Raw genomic sequence first — 17,971 nt, 5'->3', positions numbered from 1 at the left:
TATCGTCTGCAAAGGCAGCTAATATACAATTGATGTGTTTGTTTATGTACAATGTGGAGCGACATCCTCTTTCACAGTCTTTTTGAGCCAAACCTAATTAGAAGGAATATTTGATATTATGCTCGACATGGCCTGTGGCTACATCTGTCTTCCAGGGCCTGACGGAGACCTCCTGCTGAGGTGGCTGAACTAAATAACGTTTGTGTTACGCTTTTATTTATTTATTTATTTATTTATTTTTATGAAGAGGTGCTATTTTCCCCATGCATTTCAGTCCCTAAAATAAATGTGCCCATTAGAAAAAACTCTCACAGGCTCAAAAGGAGACTGAGAAATAACACGAAACTAAAAGCAATGTCTCGTTGATGAGCACATGCGGTTCTTTTGCTGAATTTTGTTCACAGTACTATGTTGGTAGTTTTAGACGATATATTGTCGGGAAAAGATCCACGGGGACCAAATTGGGGCACTAAGCAACAATTTTATTTGGAGGCATGCCCTACCCCATTTCTCCCCATCCCAAATGTATCATCGATACAAAACGACCACACTAAAACATGCCATTTGACAACCTTTATTAAAAGTGCACATTTCATTGCGGTATTAAAGGAAATTGAATTCACCCCGAATGAAATAAAAATAACTTTTTCCGGATGGAAAGTCATCAGTGAGGTCACTGCCTATTTTGACAACTGCTGTGCAATGTCTTATTGACGTTAAAATGCGGATGCACTGTAGCTGAGCTTTGTCATCTTAATGAGCAGAAAATGGCGAGCCATTGGTTGTCTTGGCAAAAGGTACATTTAAAACCATATTACGACCTTCCTATCTGCCAGGACCTCAAAGTGCTTAAATAGTATTTACCTCATTTGAGCAGTGGCGGGCCGTGCATTTCACACCTGGGCCTTCAGTGCAGTCCGACTTAGTCCCACTTGAATAAATCCCCCTCATAATAACATCATTTATGACACCACAGCTGGAGAAATAATATACAGAAGCGCACACAGTACTGAGTGATGTTGCACGACCTAGCCTCTCTTGAAAGGTCCGTCTTAAAAATGGCCTCGCAAGTGTATCTGCAATTAAATCCACACTTTTCCCTTCTTCGGCCTTTGTGGTTTAAAAAATAAAACAAGAATATATTTTAGATCTTCGAACGGTCGCCAGTTACGAATTCCGGACGTGTTGATTCCGCATAGCGCTGCCCCCTTACGAGTAAGTATCCAATCACGAGACGCGTTGATCTCCTTCAACGTAAGGCCAGCGAGAATTCTCGCTGTAACCAACTCGTGATCTGATTGGCTATCGCAAGTGTCTATCAACTCTGAACGCTCATTGACTTTGACAGAATAGATGCCCACACGATTGTATCTGAGGTTGAATAGTGCGTGTTCCTGGTATTATGAAATCTGCCTGGCAACACGAGCTAGCTGAATTCTGATTGGATAAAAACCCAAACCTAAAAATTCAACACTAGGTTATAATATGACATCAATGTAAAGAATATGATCATGATTTCTTGATTATGTTAGGCCAGCAGACGGCCTTGACCGCCCACCACTTGATTTTGAGCAATGATTAACGGCGGTGGCTCGGACTACCATGGATGGCTGTGGATCAAATCTTGAAACACGAGCCAAGCACCTTTGAAATGTTCACACGTTCTTTGCACTTTTGGTTCTGCATTTGTTTTTTAATTGACCCCATCAGATCCTGTTGTAAACTGCAGGAAATAAAACCTGTTATGATCTTTTTTTTTTCTATTTATGTATTTAGCCCTCACAAAAATCAATGTAATGCCTCCTTTAAATCGAATAGGCAGTTGGCTGAGGACAGGTTGCAAAACGTCCATCGCCACTCGTCTGCTCTCAGCACGCAAGAATGAAGTCGGTTGTGTGTGTTTTGTCAGCAGAGACAGTTTTGACAGTGCTGTGTGCACACTTGGCAGAATGCAGCGAGAGCGAGACGCGCAAATGGAGCTCAAGTGTTTCCCAGGTTAATTAAAAGATGATCCCGTCTCAGACATCTGGCTGTGAAGTTGTCAAATCCAATGAGCAGAGACAAGTCAAAGACTTTCCAAAGAAAAGGGAAGTTCCAACCCGAGCAAGTGAGATGGAAAATAACATCTCAAGAAGAGACAGCGAGATATTTTCTGAGCTCACTTGAATGCAACGTCGCCACTTGCTTTTGTTTTGCGTTCATTCAGACTCACTCGCAATGGCCTCATACATATTTTCTGTTAAACTAATTACGGCGCAAACTTCCTCTCAGGTGTGGCAATGTACGTTGAATTTGCCAGCCGATCGCAGGGCACACATAGACAAAAGATATCCCTCGGGGCAATTTAGAGTGTCCAATCAACCTACCATGCATGTTTTTGGAATGTGGGAGGAAACCGGAGTACCCGGAGAAAACCCACACAAGCACGAGGAGAACATGCAAACTCCACACAGAAAGGCCGGAGCCGGAATCGAACCCACAACCTCTAAACTGTAAGGCCATCGTGCTAACCAGTCTTCCACTGTGTCACCCGTTTTCTAATTCATTTACTTTTAGTTAGTCTGTGTTTATTAGTTTTAGTTTTGGGGAAAATGCTTGGTTTTATTTTAGTTTTTATTAGTTTTAGTTTTTGGGAAAATGCTTAGTTTTAGTTTAGTTTTTATTAGTTTTAGTTTTTTTTAATGCAATGTATTTGTCAACGGCAATTTATTTAAACGGTAACGGGTATTTCTCATTAAAAACTAAGAAAAAAATTTTTGAAATTTTATTAACTTGCTAGCAATAATGCTGAATTACCATTAACAAATAAAACTTTATAGTTCAAAAGTGCAGTGCGTTAGCGCAGCTTCTAAAGTCAAAATGCAGATGAAACACACAACATACTGAAAATGTTGCTGAATTTAGTGGTTGTGTCTAAGTACCCCTTTTGCAATGCTATTTTTTGGCTACGTTAAAAATGACACACAATGAAATCATTTCAAAAGTTACTCCCCTATTAACATGACCCATAATTTGTACGACTCAATTGAAAAGGGGAGAACCTTTTGAAAGGGGGGTAAAAACAAACAGATTAATGACTTTAAGCGACAAAGGATGTTCTCTCCACGATTATAATTTGTTCTCGTTAGTTTTGTGAGCAGGCGATGATTTTAGTTTATCGTTTTTACCTTCACATTCTCATTTTTATTTGATTTTGCTAAATAATTTAAATTTTTAGTTTTCATTATTTCGTTCGTTTTCGTTTACGATCATAACCTTGCAGTCAACTCAACAACTGTAATCCTTTTATTGTCCAACGATCACGTCCTTACTGTTATAGTTTGTGAATAGTATTTCCGGTGAAGCCAAAAAGCAAGTCTGACAACGATACTTTGGCCCACCCTCTCCGAAATCAACGCTATATAAAAGGATTGCCTCTTTTAAATGCGCAGCAGCCGAGGTTGACCGGCAGACCCCAGATTTTGCTGTTCTCATAATCTGTTGAAGCAGTGAGCTGTGCTATTTCACTCTTTGAGTTCATTGCCAGGTGGATACCTTTTATTGAATTTTCAATGAAATGCCACTCCTGGTTGCTTCTTTTGAAATCGGCTCCGGTTTGCTTGCTCATGAAGCAAAGACGGTCCAAGCCATGACGAAGAAATGAGAATTCGCTGGTGACCAGCCGGAGTCTCAACCAACAAGTCAACAACAGGATGTTGGTCTTGCTGAGTGGCTGTGGACCGGTTGGTTGAGTGGGTTGCCTCGTAGTCGAAGATTCGAGTGTTTGAATCACCTTACAATAGCTTACTGCTGTTGCCCTGCTAGTAGCACGTATGAAAGCACAATAGAAACAAGATGGTATATGCCATTTATTTATTTATTTGTTTATTTATTTTAAGCAGGGATTGCTTTATACTCATCTTTCTGTATGCCTCGTACCTTCTATTTAATATTTTATATTTATAGGAACAGTTGACTCTCAAATGCTTATTCCCTTTCCTGTGCCTTGAGGCTAACGTTTGTTTTCTGCTTCTTAACCTTGTTTACCGTGACTACTTATTGCAATGCTTTGTGTCAGTCTGTTTGTCTTCTTTTTGTGTGTGTGTGTTTGTGTTGGTCTCTGCCCTTTAAAAAAAAAAAAAAAAAATTGGACCATTTTATCCTATCTTAGGTAACGACCAATGACGGCTCATTAGCTTAGCCCTTGAGCAACTGTGATGTCATTTTCAGTCGACAGAAATTGACAAAATGGCCGCCCCCATGAGATGGCTAAAAACGGGTGGATTTTTGGTGCTTAACACATATTCCACGAACACAATATTAATCAATGTCAGGTTTAGAATTTTTTAGTGCAAAGATTTTCCAGTTTTTTTTTTTTTGTTTTTTTTTGGGACCAAAGTTAGAATCATGATCAGTTTTTGGTGCTGTAAATCCTTGTTGTGGCGTGAGAAAGCCAAAGGATAAACAAGTTACCAAGACTACGACTTCTTCCATTTCTTCTTCTACTTTCTGATGTCAGTTGACAAAAAGTTTTGGTGCAAAGCCGCCACCTTTTTAGCATGCTAAAGAAGGTGACCACTGGCAGTAATACATGACTACTACGTCTTCTTCCACCTCTTACTCCTCCTTTTCTATTTATTCTTCTACTTTCTTTGGGAGGTTGGCAAATACTTTTTGGTGCATTACCAAACTGTCAAAAAAAAAAAAAAAAAAAAAAGTTGGCCGATCAAGGAACTGGAATTTTGGGTACCGAGCCATAATTCCGGACAAATTGGTCGTAAAAATTCAGAAAGTGGAAGGTATTCAAGCTGAAATGTTGATGTTATTGGCTGCATATGACCTTAGCCTATGATGTCAGTATATCTTTTTTTTTTTTTTTTTTTTTTTAATCATCTCAACATGAAATGTCAGTTTCTTATTTGAGCGCAGCCTGCTGTGATGGGATGTTAAATATCTCAACAATTTCAAATGCAAGGACAAGTCTATGTGTGCTCGTCAAAGAACGCTCCGATTTCTTTGACCATAATGTAAAATGTTATCCACAAGTTGAAGGCTTTCGGCGCACTCTTCTTTCTTGCATTGATGTCGGCATCGAGGGCTTCTCAATGAGGCCGAAATTGGAAACGCCGCCACAGCTTCCTTTTCTGTCTGCGTCTTTATGCAGACATGCTGCACATGCACTCGCGTTTGAAAAATGTCCCTCAGCACAAAAAGAGGAACCTTGCAGAGTGGAGATAGCGACGCAGGCGGCCATAGAACTCTGCCGATAATGGCCATCTCGTGGCAACCCAAAGAGCCGTGACAGGGCGCCTTTACCGGCCGCCGGCTCTGTGCCGACGATAAAGGCTGTGGCAGACCATCTCTTTCTTTCCAAGAGGATTCATTCGTCCCCAAGCTGCCCAGATACTTGGATGCACTGCAAGCCACTTGTGTGTACTACTTGGAAGTGCTCGTGAAGATATGTATCCGAGAAAATATAGTTGCTCTGAAGAATGACAAAACATGGACAAGTTTGGATGCGCACTCTATCAATAGTGATCAATTGTTTCCAAATTATTAAGACCAACCCTGTGGGAATCTCAGAACTTTGGAACTAAACTAGTAGAACTTGGCTTACATGTATGGTCTGTAGAAGTTAGACACCAGAGAGCGGTAATTTGTAAATCCGTCGTTTATAAGCGCCAGTGGAAGCACAAGACGGCATTCAGCCAGCTGTTCGAAAATTAGACGTGTTTTTAAAGAGGAAACATGATGATGAAATTGAAAGTAAAATTATTGACTGAAGCTATTAATACTTTTGAGGTGTCGGGAGGGCTCAAGGTAAAACCTGTGAGAAAAGACCTTAAAAAAATAAAAAAAGTTATATAAAAGCAGGTGGAGAAAAAGCTTGAACGAAAAATCAAAATGGCTGAAGTGATTATTACATTAATTTACAGACATTTTTTTCAAATTCATTTTATTCAAAGTCGTTGGTTCTTGTATCACAGACTGACTATTAGATTGGCATGTATTTGACATATTTCAGCAACAGACTTTCAACTTCTTTATAGTGGCAAAAGACTGTCGCTGAAACATGTCAGGTACCAACAACAATTTGAAGCAACAACTTCATATATAAATAAAAGACACATTGAACTTTATTCAATCATTTTTTTCAAGTTACTTTGTTCTTGTTGTAGCCTGAATCGTTCCATGTATGACCATATTTTCCATCTTGTATGCAAGTTTACATTTAGTACATAAAGCTGAAATAATTCATCCAATAACTCCACCCCCACCAAAAAAAAAAAAGTTAAAAGCAAAATCTCTGTCTCACAGCTTCACAGGGAATCGATTCCCAACACAAAATTACCTATTTGACGATAGCTAATTTGATATAGCCTCGCACTGCTAGCTAGAACAAATTGTACTTTGTAAAACCCCCACAGGTGGTAAATGATAAACACAAGCACTGGCACACTTTTACATTTCATTGACCGAAAAGTAACAAAACAAAATCATAATAAACACGTTGCTACACATGCTTCTGTGGCCACAACTGAAACCTGGTCCGTAAACTGCGTTAAGCTAAGCTAACATCCAGCTGCTAAACTGCGCTGGCAACATTCTAAGTCACACATACGATAATGTACAATGTGAGGACTGAGAACGTTATCGTAGTTTAATAATGCCAAATCATTTTCTATCCAAATACTAAATGACTCACTGGGCTAATCAGTAGAACACTCGATTCGAAAAAAATATGGCTCGAGTCCTAGTCCATGTTATGAATGTAATCAGGTAAATCGCTTGCTTATTAAGTGGATTTTGATTTAGTTATGGAATACTAATCAAACCCGTTACATGATTTAATCCATTGTGTTGTAAATATGTGAATGGGCCACTTTATAAAGGGAACATTTATATATTTTTTTTGGGTCCCTGGTCTCATGTCTCCTTATAACAGAGCAACGGCAATTAAAGTAGTTGTGTTCTCGGCCATCAGCTGATGAGCAGCTCATAAATTTAGGTTGACAGGAATAACCTCTTCAATGTTTATGGGCTGTCTTTATCCACTCAAATGTGCAACAAACCTGATCATCTCTTATCACAGCTGTCTTTCGGTATACAGCGGCTTTCTCTTTATCTCCTCCCAAGCTTGATCGGTGCTTGGCTGAAACGCTGCCCACAGAATAATTGTGGATCATTTGTTCATATCCATCGGAGTCTCTGTAATTGTGACTCTTTGAGGCATCGCACTCCTTTTCAAGGACTTTTAGTCACTTTCCGTCTGCTGCTATCCATTTCGCACAATCTTGCAGCTTCTGGATCTTTCACTTAATGGCTTGCTGAAGCAGAAGGCACGGCTGGGAGTTAATGGTCGGCAGGGTTAGCGTCTCTAATCAAGGTCACAGTCCCAAACGCCATCAGGAGCTTGTGATTTATGAGTCAGCGCTGCTCCACAACGGAGTGAGTGTTTTTTTGTTTTGTTTTTTTTTTTTTTACTTTAGCCTGCACAGTAATGAATGGATTTCCCATCAGCTCTACTTGCTCTGACTCTCCAATTAAATTAATAAATGCATTAAAAAAAATTAACATTTGAATTAAAAACTAGTCAATTCAATTCATTTAGAAGGTGAAAAAAAATTAATTGATTACCTAATCCAATTACATTTTCAGAGATCTTTTTATGCGCTGAGGTGACTTTTTTTTTGGGATCACCAGAAGGGTTTGTGTGATGTAATATTCAAGGTTCAGAAATGTTGGAGTTGGTTACTAGCATGGTTTCTGTTCACATAATTGTTGCTTAAAGAGTAAATAAAGTTGTATAAATAGTTATCCCATTAGGCGCTTGCATTAGCATTAAGCTAGCACACTAAAGGCGAAGCGATGTTCTTGAATCCAATACACATGTAATTCTTCCAGACTTGTGTTTAGTTTGACAGCAATCTTGAGTAGTGAGTGGCATCAAACAGCTTTCAAAGCCCCCCTTTTTTTTTCTTTTAAGAAGTGTTTACTCTTTGCCGAAGTGGCGCTGAATGTGATGTCAGTTGAATCCTAACGTATCAGTTGCTATGTTGCTTTTATGCTCTGTTCTTTTATTATGTCATAGAGACTTGCCTCTTTAGCGTATTTAAGATTGCGTTACGCAGCGATACATTGTCACCACGTCAAGCTTTCGTCAAGTGGGGATGTCAGCTTTCTTCCATGTGTCCTGAATCCAGCCCTGCTTGTTTTTTCATTGGAATTATTGCATGTAAAGACTTTGACGTCGCCACTTTCATCTCCTGTCTGCTTCTGGGTTTGAATCCCGTTTCTCTCCCCTCTGTCAAATTTTAGCACCCATTGTGGCCCGCCAATCAAAAATTTTGCCACCCCTGGCTTGGATACTTCCATGCATGGAACTTAATCAATTCTCTCCATTCTCTGTAATGTCATTTTTCTTTGTCTTTATCCACACTTTGTATCCCGAGCACATCCCTAATTTCCCCCCCATCTTTGCTTGCTGTTTCATTCCCCCTTCTCTTCCACCTGTGAATCCATCACACCCCCCGTTTAAAGTTAACCTTATAGTGGAGAGTTCTGACTAATCCCGCCAATTTCCCAGCAAGCCATTGATGTTCATGGCCGACTTTCATGCTATGACTTCAATGCAAGTCTCGGCTGTGCCGCTTCTCTAAGATGACTTAATGTCGGTATTTCTTTTCATCTGGAATAAACTCACATAATTGTCTGTATAAATTGAAAGCAAAAGTATCAAGGGATGAATAATTTACTGCGCCGTGCGCTGTTTGCTGTGACAGTTTATACATGTGCATTGGCAGCTGCTGTCCACCTTGGCAATCTTTTGAAAGGCTCAAAAGTGCCGTCATCGCTTGTGCGTTATTCTGCAGACCGCTGCCAAGGCCAAACAAGGGCACCTACATATCATATGCCTTGCTTTTGCCAAAGATTAATTCATTATTTGTCAAAAAAGGGATTTTGTAATATCCTTGTGAATATCCTCATTCATCCAGGTTATTTTATTCTAAATTGATCTCAACAGGACTGTCGTGGTTGTCTTATGCTACGTTCACACCAAATCCGTTTGAGCGTTCCGCTTCGCTGAATTCGCTGGCGTTTCACCGCGGAGGTATTCCTGGACGCAGCCGCTCACGGGGGAGGGCTTCGCTTTGTGATGACATCTTATGGCAAAAGTCTCCGGGAAAAATAAAAAGGTTTCGACATCACATTCAAGTGGCCGACACAATGCTAAAGCTAATGCTAATATTGCTGTCTTGTTAAAAAATAAATAAATAATAATAGCTCCTCGCTCACGTGTCTCCAAGCCTGGTCACGGGTTTTTTTTTTTTAATCCCTGTAATTGTATTATAAAGCTCTAGATGTCAACGATAATTTTCTGTTCTTTGCTCTGCCCCCACTGCTCCAAACGCATCATTCGCGCCACCCTGCACGCAACCGCGCCCATCCACGCAAACTCCATTGACATCAATTCAGTCCCACTGCCAGAAACGTACCCAATTTGGTGTGAACCTAGAATTAGACGTTTCACCTGTCACCCCTAGCAGGCTTCATCAGTTCATGCAACAGGCTCGTTAGGATAGCACTAGCCTTTGGAAAACCCGAATATTTATCCTCCGAGGATGAGATGCACAGCCAAGCGATAACATGGCTAGTGCTGTTCTAATTATTGCTGTCCATAAAAAAGTGATTATTTTTGCAGGCTTGAAACAACTGAAAGGCATCAGCTTCAGTTGAACTCATTCACTGCCATTGACGGCTAAAGACGTCAAAGATAAATTTTTATTTATTTTTTTTACTCGGCTGGTAGTGAACGAGTTAATAACGGAGATTTTTTTTTTTTTTTTTTACAAAAGTTATGCGTGACTTAGGTTTCTAAATCTGTCTCATTTATTTATTTATTTACGCCAAAAATGTGCCGTATTTTTCATACCCGGTGCCATGTAAATAAGGGCAGCCACCAGAGCGAATTCTTTTGCTGGCTGCCCAGCTGGACGAGTGGGTGTGGAGAGGTTTCTCCCCTGCCCGTAGTGGGATAAATAAAGCACCAAACAATGGAGTCTATCTACAGAGTTCAGCCTCCGGGCGATGCTCCAGCCCTTCGAGCCAATTGCTCAAATGGAAATGAAAAGAAAGGGGGACACTTTGTGAATCGGACTTTTACAAATCGATGAAGGTGTCTCCGACAGCAGAAAATGTGCTGAAGGGGGAGAAGTGGAATGCTTCCAAAAGCTTTGTTTAAGATATGTAACATAAATTTGGAAACTAGCAACACGGTGAGTAAAATTTTACATCTTTACAGGCCAAGGCTGCAGCTAATGTGAAAGAATGTAGAGCAGGGGTGGGCCACAGTGGGTTCTAAAATTTGACAGAGGGGCCGAACCAGGAGCAGATGGATGGAGTGTTTTGGTAACTTCACCTCATCTGAGAAAAAAAATATACATTTAATTTCAAATGAAAGTGAACAAAAGCATTACAACAAAATATGTCTTTGAAAAACAGCAGTTTTTAGAAAATAAAACATTAGCAAGGTTTATTCATTTTAATGTTTTTCAAATTCGGCGGGCCAGATTAAAACGTTTAACGGGCCGCATGTGGCCCCCGGGCCATAGTTTCCCCACACCTGATGTAGAGGGTGGCTTCGTATAGTCTTCCAAATGCTGCTATAAATCTCAGGGGTTTTTTTTTGCCCTTCTAGTATAGTTAAAGAAAATTGGAGATTATTCCACATGAAGTAAGTTTAAAAAAAAAAAGTCTAGGAAAGAAGAAATACATTTTTGCTGATGAACAGCACGGAATCGACCAAATCCTTGCTAACGGCAAGAAAACGACAATATCATCATACTGTCCAAGTTCAAAAAGGTCCGCGTTGATCAAGCAGGTATTTGAAGCGGCAGATGTTTGCAGTCGATGCAAGGTCCCCCAAAGGCTTGCCGTCTGACACAAAGCTGAATTTCAGTCAACCCCGACCAATCTCACAAAGACAAACTTTTGTATTGGAATCATAACTACATCAATGACAACGAACAGTTTTTCCGATGGACCGAACGCTTGATGGATGGCTACCATCTTCCAACAAGTTTGCATTATCGGCAAGGATACTGCGAAATTTTGTATGAAAGGGGGAAAAAAAATCCCTCATCCCCTGACTGCAACCCCACAGAGAACCTGTGGAGCATCCTTGACACATTAAAAAAAGGAAGAAAATGACTTAGCATGCAAGCCAGCAGCATTTTTGTCCAACTATTCAGCTGGGTGTTGATACACTTGCCGCAAAAAAAAAAAAAAAAAAACCTTTTGGTTTATATGCCAAACAAGCGTACGTGTTTTAGTAGTTTTGAAGGTCAATGCGATTTATCTTGATTCCGCCATCCGCGTTTACGATGAGGTGCTCCGAGGCGAGACATTACGGTGCGCCGAATCCACCCGAGACATCTGCACACTTGTCGCTGTTTACTGCGCATCATCTTTTATTTCAACAGCAGATCGGATCAGCAAAGACAGAAGCAGTCTTGGGACGCGGTACACTCTAAAAAAGGATTGGTTAAAAAAACTACCAATCTATTTGGTTAAGCTTATTTTCGTTAGATTAACCAATAGATTGGGCGGTCAATGACCAATCTGGTTGTTCATAAGCACACCAAATACATTGGTTATCCAAACAACCAATGAATTTGGTTACAGAAATAACACTTCACTAGCCCAACTGTTTTGCTACACAGTGTGTAGTGTGCGTCAGATATAGACCTACTGAACGAGTATATATTAATTCACAATTTATTTATGTTAATTTAAATTATATTATCTCTATGAGCCAACAAGAAATATTGGTGGCATTTATGTCATTAATTTAGACATAAATAGTCTGGCGTTGCGTTTCACAAACCACGTTGTCGCTCATCGCAAGCTTCCATTTTGACTTTTGGATCGAGACGCTACAGGAGTGGGGGTTAGAAAACTACGTGGAAAGATTCAAGGGTGAGTATGGAGACTGTTTTTAATGCTTGTACTTCCGCTTGTATTCGCGGGGCTCTCCAAATTGCATGCGCTCCGAGATAAACATCAGACAAGTGTTTAATACTGTTTAATTTACGTATGTATAGCACTTGAAATTAATTACATCTGAGCAGTCAAAACCCTTATTTTAAATGTCGCAAATGTTAACCAGTGTTTGAATCGCTTTACACAATAGTGTTTGCATAGGTAAAATGTTAGAAATGTGTTTGGCCACCATTGGAAGCTGGCGCTGTTTCGTGTCGTTGGCACAAAAGGAAGTGAAGAAGACGAAAGGCGAAAGGCGGGAGCGGACGAAAGCAAGCTTCGGGCTGTTACTTGCTGTATATGGCGTCCGGCAGTCAGCGTAGGACGAAGAGTAACTGTTAACATCCGCACGGCAATACATGCCTAGTCCTGAACACAACCTGTAACGGCGAGTCCCTGAAATGTAATTGTATTCTCACGGTAAGTCTTTGTTGTCACTCTCATTCTAGCCATTCGGAGAATGTTTGCTGCGCTGGTTTTGAAAATGTGAAAACGCCCGCCATTAAACGACGGTAATGGCTTTTCCAATGTTTTTCGTCAACTGAGCAATTTTTACTTTCGTGAGAACGGTCAGGAAATAAAACATATAAGGCTATTGTCGTATACTGCCAAGAAATTGTATTCAAATAAAGCTAGTACACCCGCGATATCAATGTATTAGAAGTGCGTGTGGTTATCAACAACGTTGAAGCCCACAACATTAACTTAGCATATTGGCAATGTCGACGTGTTCAAGCTGCTTGTTTTGGAGGAGGACCGACACCTTCTTCATAAGATACCCTGCGCTGATTTGTGTTCTACAATTCCCCTCACTTCCAAACCAGTAAACCTGGGGGAAACACTGAATGATATAAGTTTGCAGTGTATATGCACTGCCGAGAAAATAATACATTTGTTTATTTCTAGGTATTAGTGCTTGGTGTGTGATGCTTGAATCTCAATTAAAAAGGTATAGTATCAAAAGCATAATGTCATGTATAAGGACTGTGTGATAATATATTAGTTTTGTTCTTTTTCAGAGGAAGAAATTGACAAGGAGAGTTTTTCATGTCTTGCTGATGATCTGGTGAAAGACATGTTTCCTAAAGTGGTTCCACGGGCCAAGTTCATCCAAAAACTACAATACTTTCTGAAGGTGTGGCATTAATTTTGGACAGTACATGTATAGAGTTGGTGTGAAGCATGGTTTACATTTGTTTTAAGTGCCATAAAGAAATCTTTCAGGTTTCACATTTTAACAATGACAATGAGGTCTATTTGTGTTACCAAGATGCATGCATGCACACATTCCAGAAGTAAAGTTCAAATTGCAAACATTTGTTAAATGCTGACCGAGGTAACGAAATGTTTTTTCAATTATTGTTTTAGTTATTTTGTTAGTTTTCATTAACTAAAATAACTGTCTGTACAATAAACTGTATTTTTCTATTCTCATTCCAGCCTGGAAACAGACCCCCTTGCCTGTCAAAGGGAATGGATAGAGGAATGTGCGAAGAGAGGGGTCACATGCCAGCCCAAGTGGTTGCCTCTGGGACCACAGTCTTGGCAGCAAATATTTTCTACGTCCTTTTATGACGACTAGTTTACCAGTTGGACTCTCTTGTCAAAATTGGATATGATGTGGAATACCCAACAGAAGCTGCTGATGTGTGGATGTTTCTTCAGAGGTGCGTGTGTATGGCATTGCCATACCCTCTGATGTCTTAACTCCAAGGACTCAAGAACTAATTATCAAAACAAAATACAATACAGCTTTATTTATATAGCGCATTTTTCAACAGCTGGAGCTGTAAAAAAAAAGCGCTTTTGATGTGGTGTAATATTAATTTGTGGGAAATTAGCACACAAATTAAAAGATATAAACACATACAATAGATACCAGAAGAACAACGACAGTCTCATGTCGAGTCGAAAACTAAAGAATAAAAATTTGTCTTGAAATGTGTTTTAAAAGTGGACAGAGAGGGGGCTCACCTAGCATTTAATGGAAGCTCATTCCATAGGGAAGGACTGGCAATTGTAACTTGTGTTTTGTTATCACTGCATTAACTGTTCCAAATGCTATTTACTAAATATTTTGTATACTGTTATGTATTGTATTATGTATGCATTGTAATATATAGTGTATTGTTTTTTAAATTAAACTGAACTGCATTGGTGCTTTAACCTTGCTCATTATTTTATTCCAGATACCAGTGTTAAATTCCAAGCCTGCAGTACCAATCAATAATGGTACCATTTTAACCAATTAAAATAGTCATTATGAACCAATATAGATGGTTCCAGTCCAACCAATTTATATTGGTTGCTTGTGCACAAATTAACCAATATCTTGGTCAAAAGGACTGACGTGTATTGGTTGGAACCTACAACCAATAAACATTGGTTAAAAACGCTATCTATTCTCAATTGGTTGTTTTAACCAAAAGATCAGTCGGACACATAACTACCAACTAGATTGGTCAATTTTAACCATTTTTTTGGTTAATCTCACCAATCCTTTTTTAGAGTGTAAGACCGAGGCGGGCGGTGGGCGAGGCGCACTCGTGGGACGGTCGGCCGCGCTCGTCCGTACATCTCGTACATCACCCCTGCTTCTGCCGAGATAACCTGCCAACCAACGGCTCTGTTATCTGGACGTGCCTCGAGCAAGGAGAGCCCAGTGTTTACAGCTGCTCTCATGCCCGCATCACACAAGAGCATAAAAATACTCCGCTGTAATAAATTCTTGCTATCACACCAGGCATGAGTCGTCGTTTGCCGCAGCAGATTTAGTGGCACCACTAGGCTCTAATGAATTCTCGCCCCTGCACATCTTTTGAGCCCCGGGCATCACGACTGTCCAGCCGGCCAACGCTATCAGTACAGTGCTTTCGATAACGAGCCTTGGGGGCGGGGGGGGTTGCTGTGTGTAGGGAGGACCTGTATTGAAGGAGTCCCAAGATTCTGGCGCCTTAATGAGGAGGCCGTGTTCGAAGTGCAGGTTGCCGACTGGACCCGGGGTCAGCGCTTGGAGGTGCTTGCTCAAGAAGGGCGTAATGTTGGGAACGTGTGCTCATTTAGTCCCGCGTGATCCGCCGTTGCTGCACCCAAGTGTGTCCACCTCTTGCAATGTTGACTGGCAGGAGTGTCCTGTCTCCATCTGTGCAAATAATCCCGACGCGAGCAAATGTTTATAGATGGCAGACGGGCTTGTGAAACCTTCGCTAGCAGACCTGCATTTTGTCTTCTTCACCGGTGCAGTGTGTTTTGGTCTGATTGGTCAGATTGTATCGGAAGGCCTCGGGCGAATAGTGCATACGACTGGTATTATGAAATCTGCCTGGCAACACGAGCTAGCTGAATTCTGATTGGATAAAAACCCTACAAATTCAACACTCTGATATAATCTGACATCAATGTGAAGAATACGATGATGATTTCTTGATTTTTGTTTGACCAGCAGAGAAGGCCTTGACCGCTCGCCACTGCTTTGACCATATGTTGTAAATAGAAAATGATTTGGGATTGTAAATTCATTGACACATTCCTGTTCTGTTGATCTGAACATAACTGGCCGTTTGTTTGTTGATACGACAAAAACGAGAATCTCTTTCGACCATCGAGTGTAAACTCTGCGTGTTTACCATCTTTGAGCGGCTTTCTCCTTCACCACTTTGCTGCACTTGTCACATTTAACAGCCTCAATGACACTTTGTAGCCATTTCGACTTCCTTCGACAACCTTGCAGTCAGTATTCCCCCGACTGCCTTGTGCAGTTGTGTATTCATGTGTAAGCAATCCAGATCATTCCCGGTGACACAGATCCTTACTAATTTAGCAGTCGCTATGAATTATGAGGACGTGCGTGTCTCGTCTTTGCTTTTCGTTTTGTGTCATATATTTTGCAGCAGCCACCACGCCTTTTCTTTGCTTATTCCAGGGGCCCTGCCAGGGATTTTGGGCCCCATGAAAAGAAATCGTGTGCCACCAATGAATTATAATAATTGAAACATTTGGCTAATTATACATTTATTACTGAGTGTCAATATTTTGTCAGAATTCTAATTTTATTAGGGGCCACTCTCAAACAATTCTTCTCCTTTCCTTCCTTTTTGGCGCGCCCGATATGAAATAACATTTACAGATGGTGAAAGAAAAGTGCTCAATGCAGATGGATGCTCTGTGGGCGAAAGTGTATATGTAAGCATAATCCAAGCAAATCCCGCTTTGTGGTTGTTATCCATTTAGTACGCACTAAACTGAAATGCATTAATGGTTTCATAACCTGAGTAACCATGTGATTGAGCAAAATGCCCGTGGACTACTTTGGACCTGCATCTTACATTAAACATGTCAAAACTTGTGCAAGCTTGACCGGACTGAGATTGATTTGTTATGCTGCCAAATGTGCCAGAAGCTCATTTTCAAATTTAGTGGGAAAGTATAAATCATCAGCATTTGCACCGCAGGAGCAAATATAATTTAGAAGGAATCTAAATACCGCATTGTAGAGCTGCGAGGCAGCCGCCTATTGGCAATTGACGGGGAATGTTAGTGCATCATTTACTAATGACTTGACTTGCGGTTCACAAAAATAAAATATAGCAAGTCTAACCACAACAAACTGAATTCTAATTTGCTTTTGAGTTCTTGAAGCATGTCAAAATCATTTTCAGAGAGAGAATAGTGTAATGACTAATAGATCCATCTAGGTGGCAGCGTTGCATCGCCTTGGATTTGAGGCGAGCACCGTTTTTGAGTTGAAGACAAAGATACAGATTAGGGGCTGAGTCTCGGATTACCACGTCGATTACGAGTGTCCATTGGAATGTAAAAAAAAGTCACTGATGTTCAACTCAAGCTCATCGGCAAATCTTATGGCGTTTTTCACAATTTTTTCACATGTATTTGTGAATATATTATTTTGCCATGAAAAGGTCTTTCTCAGTGTTGCTTTTGTTTTTATAATTTGATCTGTCACAAAAGGAAAACATATTAGTGAAACATTATTATTCTGTGAGGCGTGTTTATTTTCGCCAAAAGCACATTTTTCTGCTTTTTGGTCAGAAACAGTTGGGTTTTTTTGGGGGGTGCGGGGGGATGGGGAAGTGGCATCAAAATGCTCCAACGGCTGGCACTATGGGTAGCTGCTTTGAAAATAGTGATCAGAGTAAAGATCAGATGGAAGGAACGTTATAAAAAAACAAAAGTCACTTGAAGCCACCACCAAATGATTACTCGACACACCCGTCTGCATTTTGTCTCTGCCACGGAGAACTGAATTAATTGGACTTCCTCCTTCCTGTCTGCCGACTTTCCTTGGCAAACTAGGATGCAGGCCACGGATCCCGAATTGTAAATAAGAATGCTAATTAAGTCAGCTCCCTCATCCTTATTCTTGGAATAACTAATGAACATAATAACCCAATCAACATGCCAAGCTATAGTGCGCGCATTAGCATAAAGAGCCATTTTCATTCGAAACCCTTTTGCGTTGAATGCTATTGATTTTCAGCTTCAGCTTGATTAATACCAACGTGATGGTTTCCCTGCTGCTCCATGTTAAGCACCGCTTTTCATTTGCAGCCTCCGCATTCAGCGGACTGAACGTGTATGCTAACCTCCATCGATCCGTGACACTTACACCCGTGTTGATACCGGCGCTTGGCTGGCAAACTTGCAGTCAAAAGCCCGCCACCAATTGACCTCATAGCGCGCCGTGCCCGGACGGTAGTTAGTCGGAAGCTGCCGGCATTGGATGGATGCTTCCCTGCGGTGAGAAAAGTTCCAATTCCTGATGTGGGGAGAGGGATTGTCTTTTTGTGGCCACTCTCAACACGGCTGCTGTGAGACGTGAATACTGGGAATCAACTCGGTTTCTATGGAAACAAAGGACATCTTAAAGCGACATCGGTGTGGGAAAGAAGAAGCCGGAATGTTTTGGAATCAACCGAAAAATTCAATGACG

General features: G+C 40.7%; 1 protein-coding gene and 1 long non-coding RNA gene across 4 annotated transcripts in view; both read left to right on the top strand.

Moving 5' to 3' along the window:
* Positions 1–17,971, top strand: part of ncam2a (neural cell adhesion molecule 2a) — a 181,010-nt gene that overhangs the window by 102,677 nt on the left and 60,362 nt on the right. The window lies entirely within an intron of this gene.
* Positions 12,383–14,165, top strand: LOC148339563 (uncharacterized). Its single transcript, XR_015842548.1, has 4 exons — positions 12,383–12,441; positions 12,928–12,970; positions 13,041–13,156; positions 13,462–14,165. It is a non-coding gene; the product is annotated as an uncharacterized LOC148339563 (long non-coding RNA).

The sequence above is a fragment of the Idiotropiscis lumnitzeri genome, chromosome 3, assembly GCF_059441095.1.
Source record: "Idiotropiscis lumnitzeri isolate Australia: NSW breed Sydney's pygmy pipehorse chromosome 3, RoL_Ilum_1.0, whole genome shotgun sequence".
NCBI classification, from domain to species: domain Eukaryota; kingdom Metazoa; phylum Chordata; class Actinopteri; order Syngnathiformes; family Syngnathidae; genus Idiotropiscis; species Idiotropiscis lumnitzeri.
This window is presented reverse-complemented; position numbering and strand designations above follow the sequence as displayed.